Below are 20,423 nucleotides of genomic sequence, written 5' to 3' on the forward strand. Positions count from 1 at the left end.
CTCAACAACATCACAGTCAACACACCCCCTCACCTGGACTGACTACAGTAGTCAGTTTCACAATCAGCATCCATCACCTCCAGAAGAACCTCTACGGCGGTCCATACGCGCAGACACCGTAACAAAATAGATGAGGTAGACTGGACTTATGCCTTCTACAAGAACGAACCGAGCAAACATGCCATCTTGCACGCAATATCGACAACTTCAGCAAATGGATTATTGCCAACACCCCGCCCCCTCAAACTATACCACATAGAAAAAACTAGAACACAGGCAGCTGGTTTAGGAAAGATCTTAGAATGGGCAAAGGAGACTGCAAACAACTAGAACGGAGGTGGAGAACAAGCCAAAAGGAAGTGGAAAAAAGACTTGTTCAAACCCGCCCTGATACACTGCCACCAACAAATCCAGGGAATCCATAGGAAGGCTCTAGCTGAACACCTCAAGAACTGTTCCAGCAGCAGCAAAGAAATATTCATCATGGTCAAGAATTTCACTGCACTATCAGCAGCCACTAGCAACATCAACCCAATTCTAGGACTGTGCGACGTTCTCTTGGAGTTCTTCTGCAGCAAGATCACAACCGCATAGAGCTACTTTGCCCCAACCCAGACCCCTTGAACCTTGCCAGAAGCCTCCCGATGACTGACAAAGTCAAGAAAATAACCTCATGGGACACTATCGGCACAGAGAAAACCACAGAAATCATGGAGACCATACACGCCGGGCCCCATAGGAGCCATACCCCTACCATAAATTTGACAACAGATCAACCAACATGGGGCAGACCCTCACCCCCTCCCTCAACTGTCCAGAATCCTTGATGCATGCATCAGTCAACACCCTCCTGAAGAATCCCTCAGCTGACCCAACCAAATTCGCCAACTATATTCCTTCCATATGCAGCCAAATTCCTGGAATAAGCCTTTAACAATTGCCTCTATGACCACTTCTCCAACAACCAGCTCCTCGACTCCACACAATCGGGCTTCGGACTGAACTACAGCACTCAGAACACCCTCTTCGCAGCAACAGATGTCGGCAGGATGATGCTCAAAAGAGGGAAAACCGCAGGTCTCATCCTCCTAAACCTTTCTGCAGCCTTTGACAGTCTCCCATTCTGATTAGACAACTCCATAACAGCCATTCAAGGAAACACCCTCCAGTGGATCTGTGCTTTACTCACTGTAAGTGCCTAAATAGTCCGCATGCCTCCATACTCTTTAGCAGCACGGGAACTAAATTGCGGAGTTAATCAGGCTTCTCACTCAGTCCGACCCTCTTCAGCATCTACATGACCCTGCTGGCAAATGTCCTCTGGGCTCACAACATCAACATCCTCACCTACGCAGGCGAGACATGTCTGATACTGCCCCTCTCAGACAAAACACCCAGCACCAGGATTAAGTTCATGAATGACTGAACTCCAACTGCCTCAAGCTGAACACAGACAAGACCGAAGTGGTGATTTTCGTGAAGGACACCTTGCTTCGGACTCCACCTGGAGGTCGACCGATCTCTGACCTCCTCCCACGTTCCGCACACAGTTAGAAACCTCAGAATCCTTTTAAATGGCAAACTGGACATATCTGCTTACGTTAACACAGTTGCATCGTCCTGTTTTCACAACCTGAAGATGCTCAAGATGATCTTCAAGGTGCTAAACAACCCCAGGAATAAGGTCACTCAAACCCTCATCAGCAGCAGGCTGGACTAAGGGAACCCCCCTATACGCAGTAATAGGCAACCAACTCACAAATAGACTCCAAACATCCAGAACGCAGCAGCCAGACTACTTCTCAATCTACCACACTGGGTCCACATCTCACCTAAGGAAAATCCACTGGCTCCTGATACACAGGCACATACACTTCAAACTCCTCAACCACGCGTACCCAGCATGACAACACAAGCCCCTTTCTTGAACAGCTGCGTACAACTCCACCACCCCTCCAGGTACCACATTTCCGCCGGACTCTCAGCACATACTCCACGGGTACACAAAAGCAGATCAGGAGGTCGTGCCTTATCATGCATTGCTCCTAAAGCCTGGAACAACCTCCCACAACACATAAAGGCAACTACCCCCTTCTTGAATCCTGCAAGGAGCTGGCTCTTTAAGTAGGCCCTCTCGATGTCTACCTTACACACTTGCTACAGTACCCTCACTGGCTACACAGGTAACATAACCGAAGATACTTACCTTTAGAATCTTCTCTATGCACCAAGTAGGATCTGTAAAACTTCATAGCCGTGCTCTGGTACTCCGCTAGGTTGCACCCTGAACCTCTGCATTGCCTCTGTTCCGTCCCAGAAGTGAGCAGTGCGATAAGTGCCCCCCACCCCACATACCGATGCAAGTTTCTTGCTTGACTCGACCCACACTCCCAACGCAGAGCACAAAATGATTGGAGGTACCAATGTGCAGATCTCGGATTTGGGGCTTTTTTTAGATGGTAGATAGAGACCACTCCACAGAATAAGGAGGTGTGAGATTGGGAGGAATCTGTGTTAGAGTATCAACCAGAAACCGCGTTACCCAAGGTATATAACTTGTTCTTCTGATAGATGTGTCTAACAGCAGATTCCTCATCTTTAGATTAGATACCAAAGAAGTACCTCGCAAGGTGGAGGGTCTTTGTAGTGGGCTCAGGCCAAAAAGTCCTCCAGGTCCAAACAGGCGAAATGCCATTCCCCTTGCTCTCAAAGCAGTAGTGTTTTGTGAAATTGTGCTCATGTGCCCATCCCATGGCCTGACAGATGTTGAGAACAGGCACTGTACTAAAGCAGTGGTAGCCACCTAGGCCCTAGCAGAATGAGCCCTTAGTCCTTCCGTGGGCTGCTTCTTGACCAGTGCATAGCCGATCCTAATGCAGAGGACTGTTCACATGACAAAGTCCTTTTCTGCACCATTTCACCTTTTTTTGCCCCCAATGGCCACTCAAAATGCTTGACTTTTCACCTAATGGTTTTTGGTGTATTTGATGTCAAAGCTTAAAGCTTTTTTGGGGCAAAGAATGTTGGAAGGGTGATGGTTTTGCTCGGCTTGAAAAAAAGCCATTACTTTGGGCAAGGGCACCCTGGTCCTTAGCATCAATTTGTTTGGGGAAAAGTGTAGAGCAGTTGAACCAATAAAGCCTGGAGCGCACTAACGTAACAAGCGGAAATTATTGTGACGAGGTAAACACTTTAATGCCAAAAGATTCAATGAGAAGCTGTGTATTGGCTCAAAGGGAGTACAGATAAGAAAAGTATGGACCAAATGTAGGTTCCCCTGTGGCATCACAAACAATTTAGGAGGGAACATGCATGTTGAAACTGCATCACAACAGGTGATTTAAAAAAGGATTGTTGGTCTGGAAAACGCAGAAAAGCCTAAGGCTTGCCAAAATAACCATTAATAGTGCCCACTACAAGGCCTTGCTGAGCCAAAGACAAAACAAACAACAAAATACCCAACAGCTTGGCGTGTACAGGGTCTGTCTTGCGGTCGCCACAAATTTATTCTACTCTTGCCGTAAATAGAATTTGTGGAAGGACTCCTGGCAGTCAGGATCACGTACACTTCATTTGACCAATCGAACGTGGTCAACTCTTGCTGCACAATCTCCATGCATGAAAGTTTAGATTGTGAATGTTTGGGTCGAGAACCCTACTCTGCTGCTGTGACAGATTTTCCTAAATGTGTAGCCTGATCAGAGAGCAGATGCACATGCTTGGAAACTCCGGGTACCATAGGATGATTTGGTGCTGGCTGTTTGTGATCTTCAGAACTCAGAGTAGGAAAGGCAGAGGTGGGAAGGCATACAAGAATCCTGCACCCCACCCCATTTAAAAGGAATATCTTACGGAGGACCTTGATTGGAACTCCAGCTGTCAAATGTTTGGCCACTGTGCATTCTCAGCAGTGGCTAAAAGATCAAACCAGGTTCTCTCCATTGTTGGAAGACAGCCTATACAACCTTGGGGTAAGTTCTCGCCAATGCTCCACCAGGTACTGGTGGCTGAGCTTGTCTGCCCTGTCATTCAGTGATTCTGCTAGATGGTTAATTATCAGGAAGATGTCCTGATGGTCCAACCACCTCTACAGGCGTCAGGTCTCCTGGCATAGGACCCAGGATCCACTCTACCCTGTTTGTTTCAGTACATGATGCTGGTGGTGCCCGTGAGTCCCTGCACTAGCCTCCCCTTGATGGACGGTAGAATGGCCTTCTATATCAGGCAGAAGGCCCACAACTCTTAACTAATAGATAAAGAGGCATTGTTCTGCTGGAGACCAGGGTCCTCTGATCTCCACCTCTCACAGATGACCTCCCCAACTCCGCAGTAACGCATCTGTCACCACTGTTAATCTTGTTGGTAAGATGTAAAGGTCTGCTGCTGGTCAGTTTGTGGTCGAGCAGCCACCACTTCAGATATTGTAAAGTGTCCTCTGAAAGCTGGATGACATCTGACCGGTTTCCTATGTGCTGGGCCCACTAAGACGTTGGATCCCACTGCACAATCCACATATGCCACCTTCCAAAGTGGAAAAGCAGGATGCATGAGGCCAACAGGCCAGGAAGCCTTAGAGTTGCATTCACCCAAATGCAGTACCGAGGCTGAAACATTGACATCATAGCCCGAAATGTGCTTGACTTGTTGCGATGGAGGAAAGGCCCTAAACTTCAGTGTCCAGAACAGCTCTTGTAAAAGGAAACCTTTACAGAGGTGTTGGATGTTACTTTGGTTTGTGGATCGAGAATGCCAATGATGTCAAGGGGTTAGTCGTTGTCTGGAGATGGATTACGACGGACTGTGGCGAGTCTGCCTTCAAGAACCAGTCGTTGAGGTTGGGGAATACTGATATCCCCAACTTGCAAAGATGAAAGGTGACCACCATCATTTTTATGACAGTCACAGCCTGGTTTGAACCTTGTAGTTTTAGGTGGGGACATTATTCCCTTGCACATTGGAATACTATTTGAAAATCTCCTCAAACTTCCGAAAAGGGGAGGGGGGCTCTTGGAAAGAAATTAACTGAATTTAGCAGGCCAGTGATGGTGCGGATACATGGCACTGTCACTTCAAAAGTGGAAATGGGTTGACGCGAAGCTGAACAGTGCCACCTCGAGGCACGTGGGTGCACTGCTATGAAAACTTCAGGATCCATTCTAGTGCCTAGGCAATATTAACCCGTTTACCGCAGCAGCAATTCTGCCACGGTGCGGACATTATATTGCGCGGGCGGCCAACGGACGTGCGCAGCACTACCAAGGTAATGCTCATGACGGCCGTTGGCCGACGGGCGCACTTAAGGGGTTAAAAGGGGAGGAATCGAATAGTGATTATCCTACATAAAATGCCTAATGACATTAGATTCCCAAAAGTTAGGGATATTTTCCATAGTTGGTTGACGCACCATTAAGTTAATTACTCTAACCCCCGAGAAGAGGGTGGTGTCACCCCGTAGCCACACATTCTTCAAGTGTAGGCAACCGCCACAGTTGCTGCCTCCTTCTTTCCATAACCACGTGCCTATCACATGCCAAAATTGGCTATACACATAGTACGTGCCCATTCCAAATAGGCCAGAAACTCGCTGGGGTCCTGAAGAAAGTCGTTGACCCACTGGGCTCATTGAAAATGGCTGAAACATGTAGACCAGTCTAGATGAAAAGGTACTAATAGTTTGTATCCATCATCAATAACAACTGTGTTGTTGTCCCCCTTTTTAGGTCTCGGCCTGCGTAGGCTGCGCTTGCGCAGTCTCGCTTGCGAGATATTATGTCTTCTAGTAGGGAGGTAAACGAGCCAGCTCTTCTCCATTGGCTGGCTTCCTAAACGGTGGCCAGCCATTGGAGAAGAGCCCTGTCTGTCCCTTTAAGCCCCGTCCGTTTCGGATTGAGGGGTGTGTTTTTTCATGTTCTTTTTCTCTGTGACGTCATCGGACCAAAACACGCCCCCCAGTCTGAAAAGGACGGGGCTTAGTACCTTGCTTCCTCGCCGCGGTTTTTCTTGCCTATGTATCGAATCAGTAAACATTTTATGTTTATGATGTACATCATTGACATGTTCAGTCATCGGGTCAGATGCATTTCAGTATGTTCTGAATTTTTGTTTGTATGATAGTCTTAAATTTACGTGTAATGTATTTTATTCAGCATTGTCACCTTAAACCCAATTACGCTTTTGGCTGTGTCTAAACTTAACATATGTCAGCACTCGGTTCATGTCAGCACTGGTTTTCACGTATATTCACACTACTGATATGGCCGCCACCGTCAGTCCTATTTCCATGCCTCATCACGTGAACACGCATGGTACGCTATATCGTCGGGTACTTGATTTAGCGTTTGAACGCCTTATGAGCTTCAGAGCAGGTTTCTGATTTACTTTGACCTCCGTGAAAAAATCTCAGGTTAGTAACGTGATCTTTAGTGTATGGCAGCCGTTCATCGGCAAGTAATATGTAAATCCAAAGGCCATTTACCCATTTAACTCATTGACTCTTAATGTACTCGCAGATTAATCGTTGGGTACTCGTATCAGCGCTTGAACTCCATATCAGCTTCAGAGCAGGCTTTTGATTTACTTCGACCTCCACGCTTAATTTCAGGTTAGTGACATATTAACCAAAATGCAAGGCAGCCGTTCTTCAGCAAGTATTATCTAAACCCGAAGGTAATTTAATCATTGATTTCTTTATGCATCCGCAGATCATCTATTCAAGAACGCGCAAGTTCCCTATCGTTACTAGGTATTTCTTAACTGTTTACTAACCTCATAGTGTTTTTCAATATTTTCGTCACTCGGAATGCTAACCGCCAGTTTTGTATTGTAGAACCACTATATGTGGCATCATTTGCGAGTTCGAGCCTCGAGATCGCGTCCACATCGGGTGATTCTGGGTAAATCAGTTAGTCTCCCTGTACGTGTGAGTGACCAGTGCTCATTTTAAGCTACCTTCGGGTCAAGTTTGCGCTATATAAGTCTGCAATTTGCTTTCTTTGCAGGAGCTGGGCATAGTGGTTACCCGGGAGCATATAGGGGCATTGACTAGGGGATGAGCGCCACGATGTCGATGCTTGTGCTCATGGATTTAGTTTTCCACCTTTTCACGTACAGCCAATCCCAATGCGTAGTGCTTATGCTATGAGTGAGTCGCATTGTGTGAGGGTCGACCAGTATTGGAGGACCTTTTGTTCCTCAGCCTTCAAACTTTTTCCCGATGTCCCCAGTGGCTGTGGTGTCTGCACGTGGTTCTTTCATTCCAGACTCTGCCCAGGGTCTGTTAAGAGTATTAAAACTAAGTAAAGAAGATCAGCACTTCACTTCAATTACTTTAGAGATAGCGTGTGGCTCTGTGTGTGTGTGGCTCTGTGTGTGTGTGGCTCTGTGTGTGTGTGTGTGGCTCTGTGTGTGTGGCTCTGTGTGTGTGTGTGTGTGTGTGTGGCTCTGTGTATGTGTGTGGCTCTGTGTATGTGTGTGGCTCTGTGTATGTGTGTGGCTCTGTGTATGTGTGTGGCTCTGTGTGTGTGTGGCTCTGTGTGTGTGTGGCTCTGTGTGTGTGTGGCTCTGTGTGTGGGGCTCTGTGTGAAGCTCTGTGTGTGGAGCTCTGTGTGTGTAGCTCTGTGTGTGGGGAGCTCTGTGTGTGTGGGCTCTGTGTGTGTGTGTGGGGGCTCTGGGCGTGTGTGGGCTCTGTGTGTGTGGCTCTATGTGTGGGGTTCTGTGTGTGTGTGGCTGTGTGTGGGTGCAAATGCAATAGGTCTTGCATTTGCGAGAGATTAAGCTATTACTCTCTACTACTCTCTAATGCTTACCTAGTGCCATTGTAAATGACAATACCATATATTTATCAGTTAAAAAAAATGACATTTGCAATGCCAATAGCTCTAACTTTAACAAAGACGAGACCATTGCATTGTAAATGATTGTTAATTAAGTCAAGGTAACCAGGAACTAAGAACAGGATATTTGAAGACTGTTTTAACTTTTTTCTCTGTTTTTCTGGCACTGGGAGACATTTCCCTCCTTGCATGATAACATAAATAGCCTACTTGAACTCACACAAGTTCAGGTGTGGGAATTCCCAATGATGACGCATGCCACAGTTATGTGGTGCTGAATGCCTTGCAATTCCCAGTGACATGTGTGTGCCAAATTTGTGTTTTCAGATATGATTAGCCTTCTATTGTTGTGTGAAAAATATTTTGATATAGCGACCGGAATAATGGGCCTTTAGGACCTCTTTCCCTTTTTTGTGAGACAAGCAAAATAAACTGTATACATCTCTTGGCCAGGTTTTGTATTTTTGCACACACGAGCCCTTTGGTTCTCCACTGTGGCAGGCTCAGTCCCCAGAAGTTTGAACTCCTGCAGAGACTAGAAGATCTATCATGCGAAGTGAATGGCCATTTCTGTTTTTAACCGCTGTGATTTTCAGTCTTGCTCCAACAGGGTATGAAATGATAATATCCTTGTGATGGATGTCTGTGATTAAGAAGACGGCCACATTCCACTAGAAACAGAAGCCGCTCACAGGGCTCCGGTGATGTTCATTTTTTTGGCAGTAGGTGGACTATAGGAGGACATCTGGATGAGGCTGAGGCTGTAGCAGCTGGAGTCGTGCGGCTGAGCTGGAAGGTGCAGATGAGGAGGGAGGTGGACACAAGAACGTGACAGCCTACAAGAACAATCTGTCGTCTATTATTGGAACAACCTCCTAGGCAGAATCCATCTATGTCCAGAAGAACTGGGCAAAATAATTAAACGTGCCATCCCTTTCCTAGGATTTTGATAAATTCTCTACAACATTCGAGCTTGGTTCCCATGCATGCAGTATTGGAGGACCTTTTGTTCCTCAGCCTTCAAACTTTTTCCCGATGTCCCCAGTGGCTGTGGTGTCTGCACGTGGTTCTTTCATTCCAGACTCTGCCCAGGGTCTGTTAAGAGTATTAAAACTAAGTAAAGAAGATCAGCACTTCACTTCAATTACTTTAGAGATAGCGTGTGGCTCTGTGTGTGTGTGGCTCTGTGTGTGTGTGTGTGGCTCTGTGTGTGGCTCTGTGTGTGTGGCTCTGTGTGTGTGTGTGTGTGTGTGTGTGTGTCTCTGTGTATGTGTGTGGCTCTGTGTATGTGTGTGGCTCTGTGTATGTGTGTGGCTCTGTGTGTGTGTGGCTCTGTGTGTGTGTGGCTCTGTGTGTGTGTGGCTCTGTGTGTGGGGCTCTGTGTGTGAAGCTCTGTGTGTGGAGCTCTGTGTGTGGAGCTCTGTGTGTGTAGCTCTGTGTGTGTGGAGCTCTGTGTGTGTGGGCTCTGTGTGTGTGTGTGGGGGCTCTGGGCGTGTGTGGGCTCTGTGTGTGTGGCTCTATGTGTGGGGTTCTGTGTGTGTGTGGCTGTGTGTGGGTGCAAATGCAATAGGTCTTGCATTTGCGAGAGATTAAGCTATTACTCTCTACTACTCTCTAATGCTTACCTAGTGCCATTGTAAATGACAATACCATATATTTATCAGTTAAAAAAAATGACATTTGCAATGCCAATAGCTCTAACTTTAACAAAGACGAGACCATTGCATTGTAAATGATTGTTAATTAAGTCAAGGTAACCAGGAACTAAGAACAGGATATTTGAAGACTGTTTTAACTTTTTTCTCTGTTTTTCTGGCACTGGGAGACATTTCCCTCCTTGCATGATAACATAAATAGCCTACTTGAACTCACACAAGTTCAGGTGTGGGAATTCCCAATGATGACGCATGCCACAGTTATGTGGTGCTGAATGCCTTGCAATTCCCAGTGACATGTGTGTGCCAAATTTGTGTTTTCAGATATGATTAGCCTTCTATTGTTGTGTGAAAAATATTTTGATATAGCGACCGGAATAATGGGCCTTTAGGACCTCTTTCCCTTTTTTTGTGAGACAAGCAAAATAAACTGTATACATCTCTTGGCCAGGTTTTGTATTTTTGCACACACGAGCCCTTTGGTTCTCCACTGTGGCAGGCTCAGTCCCCAGAAGTTTGAACTCCTGCAGAGACTAGAAGATCTATCATGCGAAGTGAATGGCCATTTCTGTTTTTAACCGCTGTGATTTTCAGTCTTGCTCCAACAGGGTATGAAATGATAATATCCTTGTGATGGATGTCTGTGATTAAGAAGACGGCCACATTCCACTAGAAACAGAAGCCGCTCACAGGGCTCCGGTGATGTTCATTTTTTTGGCAGTAGGTGGACTATAGAAGGACATCTGGATGAGGCTGTAGCAGCTGGAGTCGTGCGGCTGAGCTGGAAGGTGCAGATGAGGAGGGAGGTGGACACAAGAACGTGACAGCCTACAAGAACAATCTGTCGTCTATTATTGGAACAACCTCCTAGGCAGAATCCATCTATGTCCAGAAGAACTGGGCAAAATAATTAAACGTGCCATCCCTTTCCTAGGATTTTGATAAATTCTCTACAACATTCGAGCTTGGTTCCCATGCATGCTGCCTCCAGGACCACCATAAATCTCAACCCCTCTTGCTATTGACCAGAAGGCATTCAACATTTCTTACACTTGCCAATCTTCTGTTCAGATGTGGTTGATGTTTACTCACTTTTGATAGTAAGGGGCCGCGGTATGGGTTACTTCCAAAAGAAGCCCTACCCGTGTGTAACATGTGCATTTGAGCAATACTGGGATATTTTAGGATATCCCACTACTCCTAGAGTCATCTCATCTAGTGGGATGGTAATTTTCTTTAAAATTATAGTCTATTATTTTTTTTAAAAAGCGCACAGAATGCGAATAGTGGTTATGTTTGTGCCTGTAACATGCGCAGAGCGTGTGTGGCACAGTTGAAATAATGACAGTGTTCATCATGGAAGTTTGGTGATGAGATGCGAAATTGAAACACAACATGATTTTTCTCCTATCACCACCAAAGCGAATAGCACAACTTGCATCTGCTTAGCAGAAGGTATAACTAGCCCAAACGTTTAAAGGGTAATGAGGGGTGTGCGAAAATGTGATTAATACCAGAGCATGTCTGCTTAAGCAAGGGGAAAAAGTGAGATATTACATGACAGTTGACTTTTGTGAGTATTTTTTAAATGGAATTTTAAAAACTGCAGTAAATCATTTATTTCCATGTTTGTTGAATTTCTTCTGCTCACATCTCCCTGGATCATATAAAGACCCAGCAGTACTTTTATCAGTGCCATTTGTAGGATTTTACTTATGTACACTCTAAATGTGTCAGTCACTGGGGAATCGAATACTGATGAGGATGATAATGGCTCACACTAGAAGCCTATAATCACGTCAGTATGGAGATAGAGTATCAGTGGCGGCTGTCATCTACGGGGAGGAAGGGGTGGGGGCAGTCGCGCATATAAAATAATAATTTTTTAAAAACACCTTACTTGACGGGACCACCTTGCTCCTGACGTCCTTGTTATTTCTGCAGCAGGCCACCAGGAAACTCACTTGACCAATCATGGCGCAACTCTCACCAGCATGAGAGAATCCCCCTGATTGGAGGAAGCGGCCTCCCTCTGCACTCCACAGCGCTCTGGAGGCTTGCATTTGCTCTAACTCAGGTGTATTAACACAGCTGGGTTACAGATTTTTAAAGTGCGCATGTGTGACTATCGGTCGGCCAAAAAGACATGCACACTTTAAACAGTGCATACACAGCCCACCCGCAGCGGCCCTGCCCTGTCCTTACGCTCTGTTCGGGAAGTGAGTTGAAAAATAAAATGGTAATTACCATTTTATTTTTAATCTCCAGGGCATTTAAGTGGGACGAAGAACGTCCGCTCCAACTGAAGGAGCCGCCCCTGTAATCCCGGTGATTGTGGAAATGACTTTCTGGACAATTTGATCACCGATAGATAACATTACACCCATGTCTTCTCAACAGCATCCTGTTTGCTGCTAAAGATTAGAAGTGCAAGGAGCGGAAACTAAAGAAAGCATATCTGGGCTAGCAAAGGCAGTGTCTGGGCTACCAACGGGCAAGCTAAGACTTTCAGCTGCTGCCTCAGGTTTCTACTAGGTACATCTAATACCAGTGGCTTCCATACTTCACCATACTGTAGAGGCGCGTTGTATTCTCTGCTGTTTGATGAGCGCCCTTCTTCTTGACATCACATGATGGGGCAATAGTTGTCTTTCAATTTGGAAACTATTTTGTGCTCAAACAATCTCGATCCGAAGTGCCGTATATTGAGAGCAGTCGTCTCACAAATATTTCACCGTAGGGAAAACTCTTTCTCTGTCAGTTATTTCCTCTGCCAGGTGCACCGCAGATAGCAGCCCTTGCAGAATGTGAAGCCAACAGTTGGAATATGTGACGAATGGGGCAGTGATTCAAACTGAATTAATGCAAGGCACAATGGGCATGAGGCAGGGCACACAGCTTGACTTGGTCTGACTATTCTACCACAAATCACTAGTGAAGGGCACAAAATTTGCATCTCCAGGCTTATGTTGAGTTGTGATTCTAATTTCCATTTAATGATTTACAGAATCTGGTTGTGTGAAATGTTGGAATCATAAAGTGCACTTACGATAATGGAAAATTCACCAGTATGGTACATTTTCCACCAGAAGTCCACATCACGAAAGTGGTTTTGGGGATAGGAAGACCAGCAGAAAGGCATGTAATTCCTCAAGACAGACCCTGGAAACAAGTGTTGTCCCTGAAAAAAGGTTGCTTCAGAGTGTTAAATGTTGGGGAACTACTCTAGATTTGATGAACTTTGGAAACCCATATCCAGTGAGCAACTGCATGTTTCCATTTGGTATTTCTACCTAGCAGAAAATCTGTATGAGTTGATACTGGACAGTGAGACTACTTCTGGAAATCCTTAATTTCCCGTTCTTCTTGTGGTATTTACAAATGCCCCAAAAACGGTATTCCAAAGGTAGGATTGGAGCAGATTTCCAATGTTTTCATTTTTATGACTCTGTCCCTTTGCGTTTGTATCAGGACAAGAAACCGCCTCAGTGGCGAACAGCCTTATTTTTAATGCAAACGCTCAAGTTCCATCACAACACAGAAGTGGACGTTTCACAAAAGCCTTTGAGTACTGGTAGTGGTTCTACACGAGTACTCTTTTACATGCCTTAATGAATCAGCCCCAAAACATCAAACCTCTTGTTAGTTAAAGTGCCGAGAGGGCACAGTCCTTTTTATTTTACTAACTGTATATTAATATTCCCTGAATATCCCCATTGTATGCCCTTGTGTTGTGTATCCAATTGACAAAGGCATGTAAGAGTATGTATGCACTCCAAATTGCCTTTGTGAACAGGCCCTGAGAGAAGTACAGGTGACCAATAAGATCCAAGCTTCTGTCGCCTTTCCATGAAACATTGACTTTTCAGAGCAACAGAGGCAGTTATTGAGGCATGGATGTTCACACACTTTTATTCTTAATGTATTGTATAATATTGCAACATTTCTATATGTTTACTACCTCTGTGGGGCACTGAAGGGCTTGCCTCCATGGGTAGCACATTGCACTGCGAGGTGTGTGTGGTTGGAAGCGTGTTGTCTTTGTTTTAATCCTGTGAGGGAAGTGTTTCCTTGTTATGAGTGATGACCCTTGAGGTGCAAGTATCATGTCATGGGGTGCAGCGCTTAGGAGTGTCATGGATGAAGAAGTGCGAGAGATCGGCGAGCAGTTCATAGTTTTCAGTAAGCTGGCAGCTTTACTGCACTGGTTTGTCTTTTCAGATATATTTTGTTTAGTGTATGCTCCGTGAAGGCATAGGTTAAGGGGAGAAATGGTGGAGAGACTTTGTTAATATCATTCCAAATCTGATTGTCATTGTGAAATGCCAGGAAGTGGCAGTAGTATGCAGCTAGTCAGTACTTACAGTGGTGGACTATACTAAAGTCCTCCGTTGGTCAGCTGCATGTGGCAGATCTCTTCAGTTATTTGTTGTAAACTGTATACTTGATTTAGCTGTGATTTGCATTACTTCCATGTTCTTCCCTCCCCGCTATTCCAGAATGCTCTTACGTCTGTAGACTCTGCGAAGTATCGCTAATGGTTGACACTGGATCCCGCCATACTATTATTCCCCATTCAACATTTAAAGAACTTTGGTCCAACAAAACTCTACTCGAAAGTGACATTTCTCCCAAAGGATTTCAGGGAGAAACCATAGATATTATTGGCTACTTTGAATCTAGCATTGTGTTCAAGAAAAGGTCCATAATGGGGAAGGTGTATGTGTCGCTTGATGGACCACCTATTTTAGGATGGATTCATCAATACGATCTCTACATAATCATTAATCCGAGAGCTCCTGACCAAGTCATGGTTTTGGAGGATGACTCGATAGATATGATTTTGAGTGAGTTTGCGTCTGTTTTCAGGAGTGAATTGGGCGAATTGAAAGGCTATTCACACTTGATAAAAATGAAAGATGGGTGCATACCTATACAACACAAACTCAGGAGAGTTCCTCTCGCTATTAGGGATGAGGTGAGCGCGATATTGGAAGAAATGTTACAGAGTGGGGTCATCGAACCTGTAGAAGCGTCACCGTGGGTTTCGCCAGTAGTGATTTCAAAAAAATCGGATGGCAAGCTACGCTTCTGCATTGACCTCAGGTCTGTAAATAAATGCGTAGTTGCAGACATTTTTCCACTCCCAAACATCAATGAATTAGTGTCTACGCTACAGGGCGCCAAATATTTTTCGAAACTTGATCTCAAAAGCGCTTACCACCAGGTTAAATTACATGACAAGTGCAAATTCATCACCTCATTCATCACCACAGAGGGTGTCTTTCAGTTCACTCGTTTACCATTTGGTTTAATTTCGGCAGCAAGTGTATTCCAGCGTTTAGTACATGAGTTGTTTAAAGATCTTGTAAAAGTAATATATTTTCAAGATGACATCCTTGTGTTTGGCAGTTCTGTAGAGGAACACAACAAATTGATTAGACAAGTACTGCATAGAATAGGTGATGCCGGACTTACATTACGTAAGGAGAAGTGTATATTTCTTGGTTAACAGATTGAATACCTAGGGCATGAGATCTCTGCAGATGGAATTAGACCCAAGAAAGATTTATTACAAGCAATAAGGTCCGCCCCTCGCCCAAATGATAAGGACCAATTGAGATCCTTTGTAGGTCTTATAGAATACTATTCTAAATTTGTTAGCAATTTCTCAGAAAAGACTATTGAGTTGAGGAATTTACTCAAGAAGGGTTGCAAATTTGTTTGGGGTACAAACCAGGATTATGCTTTTAAAATGATCAAGGAACAAATTTGTAAGGCAGGTGTTTTAGCTCCCTTTGACACAAGGCTTCCAACGATTCTCATGGTTGATGCTAGTGCATTTGGATTGGGTGCCATACTAATCCAGAAACATGGTTCCTTAGAGAGGTCTGTTGCCTTCGCTTCAAAGACATTATCAGAAGCTGAGAAAAATTACAGTGTAATAGAGAAGGAGGCTTTGGCTGTAGTGTGGGGTGCGCACTATTTCCGGACATATCTTTGGGGCATTAGTTTTACTATCAAAACTGATCATAAACCTTTACTCAGGATTCTTGCTCCAGGTGGAGCTGTTAGAGGTTCTCCTAGATTAGCCAGGTTGGCTTCAAAATTGCAAGATTTCCATTTTCATGTAGAACACATTCAAGGTTGGAGAAATCTCCAAGCAGATTGTTTTTCAAGATTACCTTTAGCAGCTACGGATACTGACCTTCAAATTGATCTATTAGATGAGAGTGTTGCATGGGTACAGGATGTCACCTCTTTTGGAGTAGGCTCATTCTCACATCAAGATTGGGTTGATGCTATGGAGAGTGATGAGGTACTCAAAGAAGTGATCAAATTACTTAAAGATGGTTCTAGGAGAGAGAGTTGTGTACGAATCTCTGTTCGTCCTTACATTAAGATATTAGACGAACTATCTACATGTGGAGAAAACATAATTTTACGAAATGACAAGTTTGTTCCGCCATGTAACCTCAGACACAAACTTTTTGACATTGCACATGAAGGGCATCTTGGGCAGACATTAACTCAACAGAGACTCAAAAACAATTTTTGGTGGCCTGGAATGGATGCACAAGTTACAATGTGGGTTGAACAGTGTGAGTTGTGCAAGGAAGGAGAAAAACGTTTGAAAGTAGCAGTAGGCTCTAGCATGGGCGAGATAGCTTGTCCAGAGGTACCATGGCATACCATATGTATGGACTTCATTGGACCCATGTCTGAGCTTCCCCTACCTCAACGTTTTGCCGTTGTGTGTGTTGATGCATTTTCCAAATGGGTTGTTGTTAACTTTGTCAACGACATCACTACCGAGACCACCATTATGTTCCTTAAATCCTTGTTTCATTCTGAAGGTTTTCCAAATGTGATTGTCACTGACAATGGGACTCAGTTGGTCTCACAGAAAATGCAGAATTTTCTTTCTAATTCAGGTGTGTCCCATCACCGTACCTCACTCTACAATCCTCAAGGAAACGGTTTGTGTGAGAGGATAAATAGACTGGTGAAGGGAACAATACAACTAGCTGTCTCTAGTGGGTGCAATGTGTCTGATATTGTTCAGCAGATGGTTTATGCTCATCGTACGACAGTGCATGGAAATTCCATGAAATCTCCTTTTGAGATTTTACGGGGAAGACCACCGAGTACTAAGCTAGTTCCTTCTTGGTTCAAACAACTCTTGTTAAACCAAGGGTCTGTTGTTCCTAAGTCTTCTCCAATTGAGAGTTGTACTATTTCAAAAGGGGATATGGTTAAAGTTAAACCTGGGAGATGTGCTAAAGGTTTGTCTAAATTTCGAGGGCCATTTACTGTAAAAAGAGTTTATTCTAATTATGTACTCTTGGATAATGGGGAGAAATGGAATCTGAGACGTGTTGCTGTATACCAGAAATGTAGACAAAATACTTCTGTTTCTATTGTTCCTGTTTCTCCTTTCTCTACTAAGGAAGGGGATGGTAATGGTTATATGCTTTTATCCCATGAATCTGCTCCCTCCTCCTCTTCGGACAGGTTCTGCTCTGGAGGTGGTGATGCATCAGATTCTGGATCTTCTACCACTTCATCAACTATTATTGATTCTTCTTCTTCTCTTCCTCCTCCCCTTACTACTTCCAGATTTCCAAGGTACCGCAAACCTCCCAATTATTTAAATGATTATCTTTGTAATTAATATGTTTTCCTTTCAGTTGTTTGATTTATAAGGAAAGGAGATGTGTTGTAAACTGTATACTTGATTTAGCTGTGATTTGCATTACTTCCATGTTCTTCCCTCCCCGCTATTCCAGAATGCTCTTACGTCTGTAGACTCTGTATTCCTTCAGGGCAGTTGATGGATCGCTCAGCAGGCGTTGGGTCCTTAGCTGCTGCGCTCCTATTAAACTCACCTATCTACCTTAAATGGTGTGTGAGCTTCATTTACAACATTATTCCATGCTTAGTTGGTGATGGGTGGTTCATTGCCGTGGACTGGTACAGTACTGGGTGTCCGGTTTTCTTGAACGTTTCAACAGCACCTGCTCTATTCTATATCTTAAATCAGGCAATTGTCACCTCAGGGACTATCCCGAGATAGTAGTGAATCGTAACACCACGTTTTCGAAGGTAGGGCCGGAGTACGAGTTACATTTTATGGATGGGCAAGGAATGGGTAGTTTTTGCTGGTATTAATTATGGAATGGCACAAACTCCATATTCTGAAATAGCCCCCAACACAGCATTCTGCCTCCCATTCTGACCTGATTGACGTAATGAATGCAGAAACCACCAGGGACACCAGTAACCACATGGTCATGTCGCCACATTCTTAAACCTGATTCAGAGTTTTGCATGTTGGAATGGGGAATAACCTGTTATTTCACTTAACAAAAGAGTAAAACCACATGTTTCATGCCTTTGCAATCTGCTTTCACATCACTAAGTCTTTCTGTAATACGTGGAGGGATCTGCATGTTGGACGAAACCTTGGATTAATGCTTATTTTGTGCAGGTCTGAATCTGTTCAAAATGTGATTAACAAGTTACTTACCTTCGGTTAAGCCTTATCTGGTAGAGACTATATCTAGCTGCAGATTTCTTACCTCTGAAAATTACCCAGGTGTCAGACTTGATCCAAAAGATTTTTGTGAGCAGTACCCCTGGGTGCCGGTAGGTGGTGTCGGTCGGCTATGTGTGGCATTGTCCACAACGGAAGTTGCATCCGCGTCACCTATATATGTGCCACCTCAGTGCACTGATGTCAGTTACTTTTCACAACTTTCCATGACTGAAGCACAAAGCCATGAAGTGCACTGAAACTGGTGTCTAGTGTGTCCAAACTAGGACCCTGAAAGGGATAAGCATTGACCCTAGAAACTTGTCCGCAGAGATGATGATGGGTGGGTCAGTTGGTAAGAAATCTGAAACTAGATATTGTCTCTACAAAATACGGTGTTATAGAAAGTGAGTAACTTGTCCATCTGATAGAGACATCTAGGCACAGATTCCTTACCTTTGAATAGATACCCAAGTAATACCAACCCTGGAGGTGGATCTGCAGACAAATTTAGACTGAGCAGTCCAGCAGGACCAAACTGGCAAAGTGCCTGGCCCTGCAGACCTGACTGTCCAGGCAGTAATGCTTGGCAAACGTGTGCAGGGACATCCACGTTGATGCCTGACAGATGTCCAGGACGGAAACTCCTTGAGCTAATGCAGTGGTCTCAGCCTTAGGTCAGGTGGAATGAGCTCAAAAGCCTTCAGGAGGCTGCGTTTTGCCAGTGTGTAGCAGATCTTGCTGCAGAGAACAACCCATTGAGAGATGGTCTGTTTCTGTACAGACTGACCTTTCTTCGCATCAACATACCCCACAAACAGTTGGTCATTTAGCCTGAACCTTCATGTGTGGTCAAGGTAGAACGACAATGCTCTTTTTGGGTCCAGATGGTGGAGTTGCTCTTCTTCTTTAGAGAGATGTGGAGAAGAGTAGAAAGTGGGCAAGATGACAGATTGGCCCACATGAAATGGTGTAACCATTTTTTAGCATGATAGATGTCCTAGAGCGAAGCACCAGTTTATCAGGAAAAACTGATAGGAAGGGGGCTTGGATGATGGACCCTGCAGCTCACTTACCCTCCTGGCTGATGTAATCGCAACAAGAAAGACTGTTTTGTTGATGAGCAGTCTAAGGGGACGATTGTGTAAACACTCGAAGGGAGCACACATCAGAAATGTGAGATCCAAATTAAGTTTCCACTGAGGCATAATGAAAGGGAAGGGGGGAACATATGCACAAGACCTTTTTGAAATCTATTTATAATGGGAGATTTGAATAAGAAGGGTTGGTCAGGCCGCAGCAAAAAAGCAGAACGGGCAGAAAAATACCCTTTCAGAGTGCCCAGAGCCGAGCCCTGCTGGACAAGGGTAAAAATAAAAAGCAAAATATCAGAACGGCAGACAGAAAGAGGATCAATCAACTTTTCTGTATAATATGATACAAACATTTTAAAGCAAAATATTAGAACAGCAGACAGAAAGAGGATCAATAGACTTTTCTGTATAATATGAAACAAACATTTTCCATTGGTAGGCGTTTACCGTCTTGCTGGAGGGATGCCTAGCTGCCAGAATAACATTACAAACTTCAGGAGGAAAGTCAAAAGCTATCAACTGCTAATGCCCAATCTCCACACAAGAAGAAGAGTTGACCGGTTCGGATGGAGGACCCTCCCCTGTTGCTGCAACAGAAGATCCTTCTGAAGGTTGGGATACCCTCCGTGCCCAGTCTGGAGCCACGAGGATGACTTGGGCCCGGTCATTCCAGATGTTCTTGAGAGCTCTGGGCAGGAGTGGTATGGGCAGAAAGGCACACTGGAGGCCTGAGCTCCAATCGAGATGAAAAGTGTCTCAGGGCGAGAGCTGATTTGGAAACTCCAGCGTGCAAAAATGCTTACATTACATGTTATCGGCGTAGGTGAACAGATCTAAACAAGGCTCTCCCCACTGTTGAAAGAGACCTTGCGCAACCTATTGGTGAAGACACAATTTGTGATCCACTAGACATCGACGGCTGAGTTTGTCGCCTTGGCGTTCAGGGAACCTGCTAGGTGTTGACCCACCAGGGGAATGCCCTGCTATTCCAGCCATATCCAAAGACACAGGACCTCTCAACAAGGGGTTCACTTCCCCCACCCCGCCCGGTTTGTTGCAGTTCTACATATCAGTGTTATCTGTGAACACCTGTACCAGACTTTTCTTTATGGAAGGTAGAAAGGCTTTTAATGCCAGTAGGATCGCACAGAGATCCAGCATGTTGATGTGGAGTATGGATTCCGCCAGATACCAGAGTCCACCTCTCCCAGATGGCTGCCCCATCCCAGGAGTGACGCATCGGTCACTACGGCGAGATCTGGTCGGAGAAAGGAGAGGGGTCATCCTCTGACCCAGTTGCGGTCCG

This window comes from Lissotriton helveticus, chromosome 10 (assembly GCF_964261635.1).
Source record: "Lissotriton helveticus chromosome 10, aLisHel1.1, whole genome shotgun sequence".
Taxonomy (NCBI): domain Eukaryota; kingdom Metazoa; phylum Chordata; class Amphibia; order Caudata; family Salamandridae; genus Lissotriton; species Lissotriton helveticus.